Below are 14,221 nucleotides of genomic sequence, written 5' to 3'. Positions count from 1 at the left end.
ATCCACGTTGGCATGACAACGACACTGAAAGGCTGCAGAGATATGTGGGAATAAGGTGGGAAGAACTAACATGCAATCATCGAATCCGTACAGTGCAGAAGCAGGTCTTTTGACCCATCAACTCTGTACAGACCCTTCAAGAAGCATCCCACCCATATGCAAATCCCGAGCTTTCCCCACAACCCTGCATTTTCCATTGCTTATTCACCCTAACCTGCACATCCCTGAACACTATGGGGTAATTTAGCATGGCCAATCCACCCTAACCTACACATCCCTGAACACGATGGGGTAATTTAGCATGGCCAATCCACCCTAACCTACACATCCCTGAACACTATGGGGTAATTTACCATGGCCAATCCACCCTAACCTACACATCCCTGAACACGATGGGGTAATTTAGCATGGCCAATCCACCCTAACCTACACATCCCTGAACACTATGGGGTAATTTAGCATGGCCAATCCACCCTAACCTACACATCCCTGACACTATGGGGTAATTTAGTATGGCCAATCCACCCTAACCTACACATCCCTGAACACTATGGGGTAATTTAGCATGGCCAATCCACCCTAACCTACACATCCCTGAACACTATGGGGTAATTTAGCATGGCCAATCCACCCTAACCTGCACATCCCTGAACACTATGGGGTAATTTAGCATGGCCAATCCACCCTAACCTACACATCCCTGAACACTATGGGGTAATTTAGCATGGCCAATCCACCCTAACCTACACATCCCTGAACACTATGGGGTAATTTAGTATGGCCAATCCACCCTAACCTACACATCCCTGAACACTATGGGGTAATTTAGCATGGCCAATCCACCCTAACCTACACACCTAACAAACAGGGTGGGGTGGTGTGTGTTGGGGGGGGGGAGGGGGAGGTAAAAAATAGGTCTAAGTAAATGAGTTGTAAATAGTTGTTAGTTAATTATTCTCTGTTAGACTTTAAAAAATTGAAGTTGTTCATTTTTACTTTAAATAGTGACTTTTAGGATAGCTCTTTGCCTCTTGAATGTTAACAGATTATGGCACGGAGTAAATCATTTCTATGTTGCAGGTTTAAATTAACAGGGGCAGGGTTTACCCCATGTCATAAAATTTGGGTGCTCATCGCCAGGATTTGAATTGGTTTAGACAGATTTGAAAGATTTGGGGGTACGAAAAATCCCAGCAGATTTAAACACTTGCAGGTTAGTGTCCTAGATCTTTAAATATAACTGAGGTGAGGCAATTTATTTCATTATGGTGACTTGTGGTTGAGAGAAATGGCTCTTGAAATTGCTTAAAGAGGTTCTGGAATTTGAAGATGATTCTCAAATTTGCCAAGGAAGTTCAGAAGGAAAGAAAAAGGCCATACTTTTAGAATTAGCAAAGGAGTTAGATTTGGGTTTTACCAAGGTAAAGCTGAAATTGTAAGGGAACTACTCAAACACTGAGATGTGTCAGAGAAACAGGCAAGTGCAGTTGAGGTAGAAAACCTTAAATTGCTATTGAGGAAAATGGAGTTAGAAGATAAACAAAGGGAGAGACAAAGAGAGAGAGAAGAAAGAGAAAGAGAGAGAGAGAAGAGAGAGAGAGGGAAGAAAGAGAGAGGAGAAGGAGAGAGACAAGATTTGTAGCTGAGCAAAGAGAGAAAGGAGAAAGGGAGACACAAAAAGAGAGAGAATTTGCACTTGACAAATTGCCACTTAGCCAACAAAGTTAAAAGGATGGAGGTTAAAAGAGAAGGTAATGATATACATATAATTATGTCAAAACTCTGCCACATTTTGATGAGAAAGATATTGAAGCCTTCTTTGTTTCATTTGAAAAATTGGCTCGGCAGATGGAGTGGTCCAAGGATTTGTGGGTAATGCTAGTTCAGACTAAACTAGTAGGCACAGTTAGTGAGGTATTTGCCACACTGTCAGATGAGGGGTCAAGTGATTATGAAGAGTTTAAACAGGCTATTTTAAGTGCTTATGAATTGGTACCAGAAGCATATAGACAGCGGCTCAGAAACATAAAGAAGGAACCAGGTCAGACTTATGTTGAGTTTGAAAGAACTAAATATAGTCATTTTGATTGCTGGGTACGTGCTTTGAAGATACATAAGAATTTTGAGGCTCTACAAGAGATTATTCTGCGGGAGGAGTTTAAATACTCACTTCCAGAGATGGTAAGAATTCACGTAGAGGAACAGAAAGTTCAGGAAGTGAGAAGGGCTGCAGAATTAGCTGATGAGAACATGTTGGTACTGGATGTAGGTTTGCTCACTGAGCTTGGGAGTCTCATTTCCAGACGTTTTGTTACCTTACTAGGTAACATCTTCAGTGGGACTCAGGCAAAGCAATGCTGAAAGATCCTGCTTTCTATTTAAATGTTTGGGTTGGTGATGTAATTTCCTGTGGTGATGTTATTTCCTGTTCCTTTTCTCAGGGGGGTGGTAGATGGGGTCTAACTCGATGTGTTTGTTGATAGAGTTCCGGTTGGGATGCCATGCTTCGAGGAATTCTCGTGCGTGTCCCTGTTTGGCTTGTCCCAGGATGGATGTGTTGTCCCAGTCGAAGTGGTGTCTTGCACGATATTTTGTAAATGACGTTAGTTTTGCTCATTGTCTGTATGGGGTCTTTCAGGTCCATTAGCTGCTGTTTTAGTGTGTTGGTGGGTTTGTGAGCGACCCTGATGCCAAGGAGTCTGGCAGTCGTTTCTGAGATGTCTTTGATGTAGGGGAGAGTGGTTAGGGTTTCTGGACGTGTTTTGTTTGCTTGTTTGGGTTTGTTGCTGAGAAATCGGCAGAACTCATTCATTGCGTACCCATTCTGTTTGAATACACCGTCTAGGTGATTTTCCTCTGCTGTGCGTAGTTCCTCTGTGCTGCAGTATGTGGTGGCTCATTGAAATAATGTTCTGATGCAGCTTCGTTTGTGGGTGTTGGGATGATTGCTTCTGTAGTTCAGTATTTGGTCTGTATGTATTGTTTTCCTGTAGGCGCTGGTTTGAAGTTCCCCATTGGCTGTACTGTGACATCTAGGAATGGCAGTTTGTTGCTGTTTTCCTCCTCTTTTGTGAATATTATGCAAACAAAACACGTCCAGAAACCCTAGCCACTCTCCCCTACATCAAAGACATCTCGGAAATGATTGCCAGACTACTCAGACCCCTTGGCATCATGGTAGCCAAGGGGGCATGAGAAATATATGGGCAGAACCATGGACTTTTAAAACTTTTTAAAAAGCCTGTGCTGTGTCTGCAGAAGGGGTAAACAAGCTATCAGGAGACCTGCGATCGGGGGCCTGGAGGCCACTACAAAGGAATGACTCTCACAACATGGAACAGTGTCTTGATCCAACACCTTGCATTTACAATTTACAACTCGCAGCCGAAATAATCTACCCAGAATCCAGCCCAGAGACGGGTTTTATACCTCTGGCCAGACTCTTAGATGAGATTAAATTCCCTACAATGTGGAAATAGGCCCTTCGGCCGAACAAGTCCACACCGACCCTCCGAAGAGTAACCCACCCAGACCCATTCCCTCTGAATGATGTACCTAACACTATGGGCAATTCCCATTCATGCAGGCAGTGTGGATCCAAGAGGGTTACTGTGACAATCACCAGCGTGCAACATCAGTTAAAGCCATTGACACCTTGTCGAAACATCTGAAATCCAATTCAGCTAATCAAGCCAATAAAGAAAACCCGACAATGGGCCATGAGATTGGCGTGAAGATTTGAAGGCCCTGAAAACAGTCCAACTACAGGCCTTGATCTCACATTGAGAGGTAGTCACAAACTGGGCTATCCAAACCAAGAGGTATCTCAACCTCGAGCTTCTGAACCAGGATTCAGAAACACTGACAGCAGACCTCAACGACCATTGCAACCGACCACGCTAAAGGAACCAAGACCAACAAAACTCTGAAGCACCAACTAACCCAAACATCGTCACAAGTCCTCAGGCTCAATTCAGGTGCAGACAGAGCTCAACAAACCAGCCAAAGTACAGAAAACCCACCTATCAACAACTGATAGATCTAACAGGCACCGAACCATGTCAGCAGACTCAACCCAGACTGAGGAGTGGCGTAACGAGAAGTCCCGTAACCACATTCTGGTATAGCAAGTCAGAGCAGTCATATCAGGTGACCATCAAGTGAACTGCGTTTGGAGTGGTGAGCGTAATCCCAAGATCCCGGAGTTCCAATTTAGTCAGGAGTGGGAGGCGATGGTAACAGTGTATTTTGATACTAAATAGTAATGTATTCTAATTCATAGTATAATTTAAATAATAGTGTATCCTGTATACAGTATTAGTTACCTGGTCTTGTATTGTTGAGTTACCTTTTCTGCGCTACTTTTTCAGTACATAAATAAATGCAGAGATTCTTTTGCCCTCAAACATCTGCCTGTTGCCTTTCATTATATCCTGATTAATAAGTCATGTCCAGGACCAGGTGTTGGGAGCAATTCGAATTACTTAAAAGTCAAAAATATAATTGACTGAAAACCCACATTTCTCTTGACTGACTGCAGTCAGTTCAGATATAGCGTGATTGTTCCATTCCCATGCGATCCAACGTTATAAGAAAATCGTGTAATAGCAGCACCATTTAAACCAATGAGACTAGAATCGCATTATAGCCAACGCAGGTAAGGAAAGTTCACATTCTACAAGTAATGGTCTAAATTCTTCAATCGCGTCATAGCAGAACCGACTGCTATGTTAAATAGGCGTTGCTGAGATAATGCCGTGAGGTTTCAGATGGAACAACAGATCGGAATTTTGGCAGAACTAGTCTCGAAACAGTCGAGCACCTAAGTTTGGCTCAATCAAAATGGAAGTTGCAATATCCAATACTGCCTTCGGTAACACCTTTTCCTGAGACAGAAACTCATTGACATGGAGTAACCGAATTATGTAAAATACATTATTGTATCAAACATAGGAGGAATCTGCATTCGCGCGCCACTGTATTTGAGGATGACCTGGAGAACTATATGTAAAGGGTCCCCTGGAATCAGAGGGGCTAACATTCTGGAGATAATGTCAGCAGGGACCCATGGGGGTGACAAGAACAGACTCCACCACACGGTTCAGAGCTGTAATCGGGATAGCACAAACCTTTTAACCATCGTGTGCTTCTGATTTTAAACCGATGTGTGAATGTACCGTATGTGCTCACATATAAGTCGATCTCAAATATAAGCCGACCTTTGGCCAAAACATCTTGTATTTCCCATTTATCGACCGTCGTTCTTCACTATTACAGATGAACATTTATGAGTCAGCGTGGCTGCCCGTTGCGCTCCGCTCCAGTCTGCTGGCTGTACCGCTTTGTTCCAGGTCTTCCAGTCCGCCAGCCATCATGCTTTGCTCCAGGTTTTCAGAATTACTGTAATGGTACGACAGTACAGGGCGACCGCCATATCCATGGAGTCAGTTTCAGTTACCCACGGCCTGAACTTCTTACAGGGAAAGTTCCAGAACTGGAGCAGGGGGCTGCTGGGAAGGTAAATTTCCCATTTCATCTGTTTTGCAGATAAATATTCATCCCCTCGAAAACAATACCTCGAGTATAAGTCGACCCCCTAAGTTCAGATTTTAAAAAGTCTTCAAAATTCGGCCTGTACACGAGTACATACGGTAGTAATTTAAAACTGCAAGGTGACTCGGGAAATTAGCGGGAAAGGTGAATTTTGTTGAATTGTATGTTGTTTTAATAATAACAAACCGCACCTCATGGTAAACCAAATCCCATTGTTAGTATAAAACAAATCTCACTAAGCAAGTAAATTAGACACACACAAAAATAACATTCACACTGCCATACCAGGCATCAATTTGGTAAAACTTTGATGCAATTCTTCTACAGTAAGAACATGTTTCTTCAGATAATGAGGCCAAAACTGCACACAATAATAATCTGCCTTCCTGTGTTTTTCTCTACCAAACTGGATCGCCTCACATTTATCCACAGTATACTGTATCCGCCACGCATTTGTCCACTCACTCAGCCTGTCCAAATCACTCCACAACATCTGTGTCCTCCTCACAGTTCACCCTCCTACCCTGCTTTGTATCACCTGAAAGTTTTCGTCCCCTTGTCTAAGTCATCAACATATAGTATGAATAGTTGCCGTTTAGAAAAATAGATCAATTGATTCATACTCTTTGGTTCTTGTCTGCTAATCAACTTACCACCCATTCCCACACATTATCCATTAGCTGTAATTTTACACTGAACCCTTGTCCACACACTGACAATTCACTCTTACCATCACTCTTTCCCTGACCTTCCCTTTCAGTTTGATCTCTCACCATCACTCTGACCCATCCTCCACACCTCGACCCCTATCTTACACACTGATGACTCCCCCACAGTCTAATGCCTTCCTTACAATCTGACACCCTCACCCTCAACCTGACCCTAAACTGACACCAATCATCACCCTCGCTCTGACCACTCCCTCTCAATATTACCCCTCTCCCTGACACTGACATCTTCCCCTTCACTATGACCCCACTTGTACCATGAGCATTCTGTTGAACGCTGACCCCACCCTCACTAACCCCTTCTCCTCACTATGACTCCCACATTCTGGTTTCTCCTGTCTTCTCACCCCTCCCCCTCACCCTGACCCCTCTCTTCAACCCAGACACCTCCCTACAGTCTGACCCTTCCCCAACCAAACCCCTTTCCCATATGCTGATCCCTCCCCCCACCCAGACCCCTACCATGCTCCAATTCTTTCTCACTAATCCCTCCCCCCACACCCTGACCCTTCCCCTCACCCTGACAAGACCCCTCACCCTCAGTGTGACCCACCTCCACCTCTGACCCCACCCTATCAGTGACCCCATCACCTCACTGTGACCCCACACCCTTACTGACCCCTCCACCTCACTGACCCCACACCCTTACTTGACCCCTCCCCTCACTGTGACCTCTACCCCTCACTGTGGCCCCTCCCCCTCACTGACCTCACCCCCTCACTCTGACTCCTCCCCCTGACCCCTCACTGAGATCCCTCCCCTTCACTCTGACCCTGCACCCTCACTGGCCCCGCCCCCTGACTCTGACGCCCCCTCCATTGTGACCCCTCTCCCTGACTTGACCCTCCCACTCATTCTGACCCCTCCCCCACAGTGACCCCCACACTCTGACCCCACCCCCCACACTCTGACCCCACCCCCTCACTCTGAACCCTCCCCCTCAGTGACCCCCACACTCTGACCCCGCCCCCCACACTCTGACCCCAGCCCCTCACTGTGACCCTGCCCCCTCACTCTGAGCCCTTCCCCCCTCACTCTGACCCCGCCCCCTCACTCTGCCCTCCCCCTACACTCTGAGCCCCCCCTCACTGACCCCCACACTCTGACCCCGGCCCCTCACTGTGACCCCACCCCCTCAATCTGACCCCTCCCCATCAGTGACCCCCTCACTCTGGCTCCTCCCCTCACTCTGACCCCGCCCCCCTCACTCTGACCCCGCCCCCCTCACTCTGACCCCTCCCCTCACTCTGACCCCTCCCCCCCACACTCTGACCCCTCCCCCCCACACTCTGACCCCTCCCCCCCACACTCTGACCCCGCCCCCCCACACTCTGACCCCGCCCCCCCACACTCTGACCCCGCCCCCCACACTCTGACCCCGCCCCCCCACACTCTGACCCCGCCCCCCCACACTCTGACCCCGCCCCCTCAGTGACCCCCACACACTGACCCCGCCCCCTCAGTGACCCCCTCACTCTGACCCCCCCCTACCGATCCAGAGGAGGAGGAGGAGGTGGTTGAGGATGAGAGCGGTTCCCGCCGCCATCGGGCGGGTGGATCCTCGATCTCGCGGATTCTCAGGAAAGTGCGGACCTGAGAGAGACCTCCCGGCATCCTCCAGACACAGTCCCCCGCCCACCGCCCGATCCGCCAATCAGGAGCCTCCCAGAGGAACACGTGACGCGCGGCTCGCGCCGCCGAGAACCTAACGGTCACAGCCACGTGACCCCTTCCCCAGGGAGGGTGACCCCAGCGTGACCCCGACCCCGGACAATGACCTTGACCCCGGACAGTGACCCCGACACCGGACAATGACCTTGAACCCAGACAGTGACCTTGACCCTGGACAGTGACCCCAACCCTGACCCCCGACCCCGCAGAGTGACCACCCACAGTGCCCCGATGCCAGACAATGACCATGGCCACAGAGTGAACCCAATCCCAGAGACTGACCGTGAACCCAAAGTGTGACCACCCCTAAGGAGTGATCCCCACTGCAGAGAGTGACCATTCTCACACTGACCATCCCCCAGAGAGTGACCCTGACCCCAGAGAGTGCCCACTCCCAGGAGGTGACTATCCCTAGGGAGAGTGACCACCCACAGTGAGTGACCCTGACCCCACAGTGACCCCAAGCCCAGAGAGTGACCCTGACCCTAGAGAGTGACCACCCAGAGATAATGACTACCCTCAGAGAGTGATCCAACCCCAAAGAGTGACCATCCCCACAGAGTGACTCAACCCCAGAGAGTGACCACTTTCACAGTTACCATCCCCAGAGAGTACCATCCCCAGATAGTGACCACCCTTGGAATTTGACCATCCCCAGCAAGAGTGACCACCCACAGAGCATGACCATCCCGAGAGTGATCACTCAGAGTGACCCCAAACCCAGTGATCTTGATGCAAGTTGACCCAGCCCCATACAGTGACCACCCAGAGAATGACCATCCCCAGAGAACGACCATCCTCACAGTGATGCCGACCCTAGAGACAGACCACCCAGAACAAGTGACATCCCCAGAGAGTGACCACCCCCACAATGATCCTGACCCCACAGTTACCATCCCCAGAGAATGACCCCACCCCAGAGAGTGGACCATTCCCACAGTGACCATTCCCAGAAAGTGACCCTCACTGCAGAGTGACTATCCCCAGAAAATGATCACCCCCAGAGTGATCACCCAGAGAGTGACCAATTAGTGGCACGGTGACTCAGTGGTTAGCACTGCTGCCTCACAGCCCCAGGGACCCAGGTTCGATTCCAGCCTCAGGGCGACTGTCTTTGTGGAGTTTGCACATTCTCCCCGTGTCTGTGTGGGTTTCCTCTGGGTGCTCCAGTTTCCTCCCACAGTCCAAAGATGTGCAGGTCTGGTGAATTGTACAGGCTAAGTTGCCCGTAGTGTTCAGGGATGTGTAGGCTAGGTGCATTAGTCAGGGGTAAATATTGGATAATAGGGTATGGGTCTGGGTGGGTTACTCTTCAGAGGGTCGGTGTGGACCTGTTGGGCCGAAGGGCCTGTTTCCATACTGAAGGGATTTATGATTGTATGAATCGCCAGACAGTGACCACTCCCCAGAGAGTGACTACACCCAGAGAGTGACCAATCCCCAGAGGGAGAGAGGGGATTGAACCCGGCCATATTTAAAGATAGGTGAGCACTTTGGTGATAGTGATCATAATTCGGTTATGTTTTACTTTAGCAATGGAAAGGGATAGGTACAGGTACATACTGCAGAGCTAGAGTAGTTGCTGGGAGAAAGGCAATTATGATGCGATTAGGCAAGATTTAGGATAGGATGGGGAAGGAAACTGTAGGGGATGGGCACAGTTGAAATGTGGAGCTTAGTCAAAGAACAGCTACTGCAGGCCCTTGATAAGTATGTGGGTCTAGATTAGAGTGGTGCTGGAAAAGCACAGCAGGTCAGGCAGCATCCGAGGAGCAGGAAAATCACGTTTTGGGCAAAAGCCCTTTATCAGCCCTTGATAAGTATGTACCTATCAGGCAGGGAGAAAGTGGTCGAGTGCGGGAGCCATGGTTTATGAAAGAAGTTGAATCTCTTGTCAACAGGAAGAAGGCAGCTTATGTGAGGATGAGGCGTGAAGGCTCAGTTAAGGGGCTTGAGAGTTACAGAATAGCCAGAAAAGATCTAGATGAGAACTGAGATGAGCCAGGAGGGGACATGAAAAGTTGTGGGTGGATAGGATCAAGGAAAACCCTAAAGCTTTCAATAGGTATATTGGGAATGAAAGAATGACTAGAGTGAGATTAGGGCCAATCAAAGATGGTCGTGGGAAGTTGTGTGTGGAGACAGAGGAGATAGGGGAAGCATTAAATGAATATTTTTTGTCAGTATTCACAAAGGAAAAAGATGATGTTGTCAAGAATACTGAGATACAGGCGACTAGACTAAAAGGGATTGAGGTTCACAAGGAGGAAGTGTTAGCAATTCTGGAAAGTATGAAATTAAGTAAGTCCCCTGGGCCGGGTAGGATTTATCCTCGGATTCTCTGGGAAGCCAGGGAGGAGATTGCAGAGCCTTTGGCTTTGATCTTTGTGTCATCATTGTTGATAGGAATAGTGCCAGAAGGCTGGAAGACAGCAAATGTTGTCCCCTTGTTTAAGAAGGGGATTCAGGACGTCCCTGGTAATTATAGACCAGTGAGCCTTACTGCGGTTGTGGGTAAAGTCTTGGAAAGGATTATAAGAGATAGGATTTCTAATCATGTAGAAAGGAATAAGTTGATTAGGGATAGTCAACACGGTTTTGTGAAGGGTAGGTCGTGCCTCACAAACCTTATTGAGTTCTTTGAGATGGTGACTAAAAGGTGGATGAAGGTAAAGTGGTCGATGTGGTGTATGTGGACTTCAGTAAGGCATTTGAAAAGGTTCCCCATGGTCAGCTATTGCATAAAATACAGAGGTATGGGATTGAGGGTGATTTGGCTATTTGGATCAGATATTGGCTTGCTGAAAGAAGACAGAGGGTGTTGGTTGATGGGAAATATTCATCCTGGAGTTCAGTTACTAGCGGTGTGCTGCAAGGATCTATTTTGGGGCCACTGCTGCTCGTCATTCTTATAAATGATCTCGATGATGGCTTAGGACAATGCGTTAGTAAATTTGCAGATGACACTGAGGTCGGTGGAGTTGTAGATAGTGCTGAAGGATGTTGCAGGTTACAGAGGAACATAGATAAGCTGCAGAAATAAATAATGGGCCAATGGTAAGGTGCTTGGCAGTGTAGATGAGCAGAGAGATCTCGGTGTCCATGTACAGAGATCCCTGAAAATTGCCACCCAGGTTGATAGGGTTGTTAAGAAGGAATACGGTGTGTTAGCTTTTATTGGTAGAAGGATTGGGTTTTGGAGCCACAAAGTCATGCTGCAGCTGTACAAATCTCTGGTACGACAACACTTGGGAGTATTGTGTACAGTTCTGGTCACCACATTATAAGGAGGATGTGGAAGCTTTGGAAAGGGTTCAGAGGAGATTTACCAGGATGTTGCCTTGTCTGGAGGGAAGGTCTTATGAGGAAAGGCTGAGGGACTTGAGGCTGTTTTTGATAGAGAGGAGAAGGTTGAGAGGTGACTTAATAGAGACATAAGATAATCAGAGGGTTAGATAGGGTGGACCCCTCGGATGGTGATGGCTAGTGGAGAAGGGGACAGAGCTTTAAACTGAGGGGGTGATAAACATAGGACAGATGTCAGAGGTGGTTTCTTTACTCAGAATAGTCAGGGTACAGAATGCACTGCCGGCAACAGGAGTAGACTTGCCAACTTTGAGGGCATTTAAATGGTCATTGGATAGACATATGGATGAGAATGGAATAGTGTAAGTTAGATGGGCTTCAGATCGGATCCACAGGTTGGCGTAATATCGAGGGGCGATGGGTCTGTACTGCACTGGAATACTCTATGTTCTATGTTTTCTGTGTTCTGTGAGAGTAACCACTTGCATATAGTGACCAATCCGAGAGTGACCGTACCCACAGTTTGACCACATCCAAAGAGAGTGACCATTAGCTAGAGAGTGACCACTCCCAGAGAGAGAGTGACCATCCCCACAGAGTTTGACCAGGCTTGGAGAGCATGACCAATGCCAGAGTGACTAATGCTTGACAGTGACCACCCCCAGAGAGCGACCAATCCCAGACAGTGACTATCCTCAAGAGAGTGACTATCCCACTGGGAGTGACCATCCCCACAGAGAGTGACCACCCAGAGATGACCACCACAAGACAGTGACCATTCCGAGAGAGGATGACTATCTCCACTTACCCTCAAGAATAACAAACCCCCAAGATTGACTACCTCCAGAGGGTGACTAATCCCACAGTGATGTGCCAAGAGTGACCACCCCAAGTGATGAGCAACCCAAGGGTCTACATGCAGAGAGTGACCATCTCCAACGAGTGATGATTTCCACAGAGTGACCACCTCTCCAGAGAGTGCCTATCCCCACTGATCGACCACCCCCTCTGAATGACCATTCCCATGGGAAGTGAAACCACAAGCAAAGAACACACCCACAGACTGACCAGCTGAGAATAACCACATCCACAGAACATGACCATCCCTACAGGAGACACCCTAGAAAGTGACCGTCCTTTCACAGTGACCACCCAAGAGATTGGCAATCCCTACAGAGTGGCCAAAAAATAGGTGACCATCCCCACATAGTGACCACACTCTCAGACTGGTGTCCTCACAGTATGACTATCCTCAGGAGTGACCATCCCCAAAGTGACCACCAGAGTCACCACCTCAGAGACTGACCATCCCTGCTGTGTGACTATCTCTATCCAGAGAGTAACCATCGTCATGGAGTGACCACCTCCAGCAAGTCACCAGCAGAGAGTGACCATGTTCAGAAAGTGACCACTTCCAGGGAGTGACCCCACAGGCCATGACCACTCCCATACAGTGGTCACCATCACTGATGAGGGAATGATCAATCCCAGAAACAAACACCATGAGAAAGTGACCACAGAGTGACCATCACTGAAGAGTGAGGACAATCTGCAATTGCATCAGCAGAGAGTGAACATCCCCAGTGACCACCTGGGGTACGTCACCCAGCGTCTGAGCAACCTCAGCCAACCCCAGCAATGCTGACCGAACCCCATCATGGACGCTGCATCTCTCACCTCAGTCAGTGACCCGCACCAGCAACGCGCTCCTAGTCATTTAACAGAACTCACCCAGACACGGACTATACCAGGAAACCATTGACGAGAGACTGGCCATGACTCCAAACCCTTATCAAGACACGATCACCACAAACCCTCATCCATACACTGACCATCACCAGAAACCCTCATCCACACACTGACCGTCACCGGGACCCTCATCCAGAGACTGACCGTCACCAGAAACCCTCATCCAGACACTGACCATCACCGGGAACCCTCATCCATACACTGACCATCACCGGGAACCCTCATCCAGACACTGACCATCACCGGGAACCCTCATCCATACACTGACCATCACCAGAAACCCTCATCCAGACACTGACCGTCACCGGGAACCCTCATCCACACACTGACAGTCACTGGTAACCCTCATCCATACACTGACCATCACCAGAAACCCTCATCCACACACTGACAGTCACTGGTAACCCTCATCCACTGACCGTCACCAGAAACCCTCATCCTACATCCCCAAACATCTCCAACTCTGACCTCATCCTCCCTCAAACCCTACCACATAATCCTCAAACATACCATCCAATCCATCACATCAACTATAACAGGCCAGACACATAACTGCAAAGCAGTTCTCCAGATGCCACCAACACTGACTCCAAATACAGTCTCACCAACAGCTCACTGACGCTAAAACCTACAGTGCAATCACGAAACCCTGTTCCACTCCGTATCGTCTGTTAACTGACGAACCTGTGCATCACTGGAGTTCAACGTGCGCAGGAAGATAAACCTTCCATTCCATCACCCAGAGTGGATAGTTAGCACTAATACTGAGCTGGCTGAGTCCTAACGTATTCGATCTGCTACATTGGGCCTGTGGCAAGTTATGTCGAGGGAGCGAGAAATCTTTCAAACCTTGTCCTTAGAAATCGACTTGTTAGAGACATTTGCCCATGACATTATACATAAGAATATTAGGGGCTTGGTAGGCTGGGCTGCATCATCGTGCCAAGTCATTACATTTTGGTTTACATGGTCTCATGGAGAATGGGTGCAGGAATCGGCCATTCGGCCCTTCCAGCCTGTCCCACATTCAATACGATCAAAGCTGATCATGCAATCTTGGCATCTCACTCCCTGCTTTCTCCCACACCCCTTCATACCTTCAGCTGCAAGGGCCACGTCCAGCTCCCTCTTGAATGCAAGGCCCCAATAGCTTCTTGCGGGACAGAGTTCCACAGGATCACAACTCTCTGAGGGAAGAGATTCTTCCTCATCTC

The sequence above is a fragment of the Chiloscyllium punctatum genome, chromosome 47, assembly GCF_047496795.1.
Source record: "Chiloscyllium punctatum isolate Juve2018m chromosome 47, sChiPun1.3, whole genome shotgun sequence".
NCBI classification, from domain to species: domain Eukaryota; kingdom Metazoa; phylum Chordata; class Chondrichthyes; order Orectolobiformes; family Hemiscylliidae; genus Chiloscyllium; species Chiloscyllium punctatum.
Note: the sequence above shows the minus strand (reverse complement) of the source record.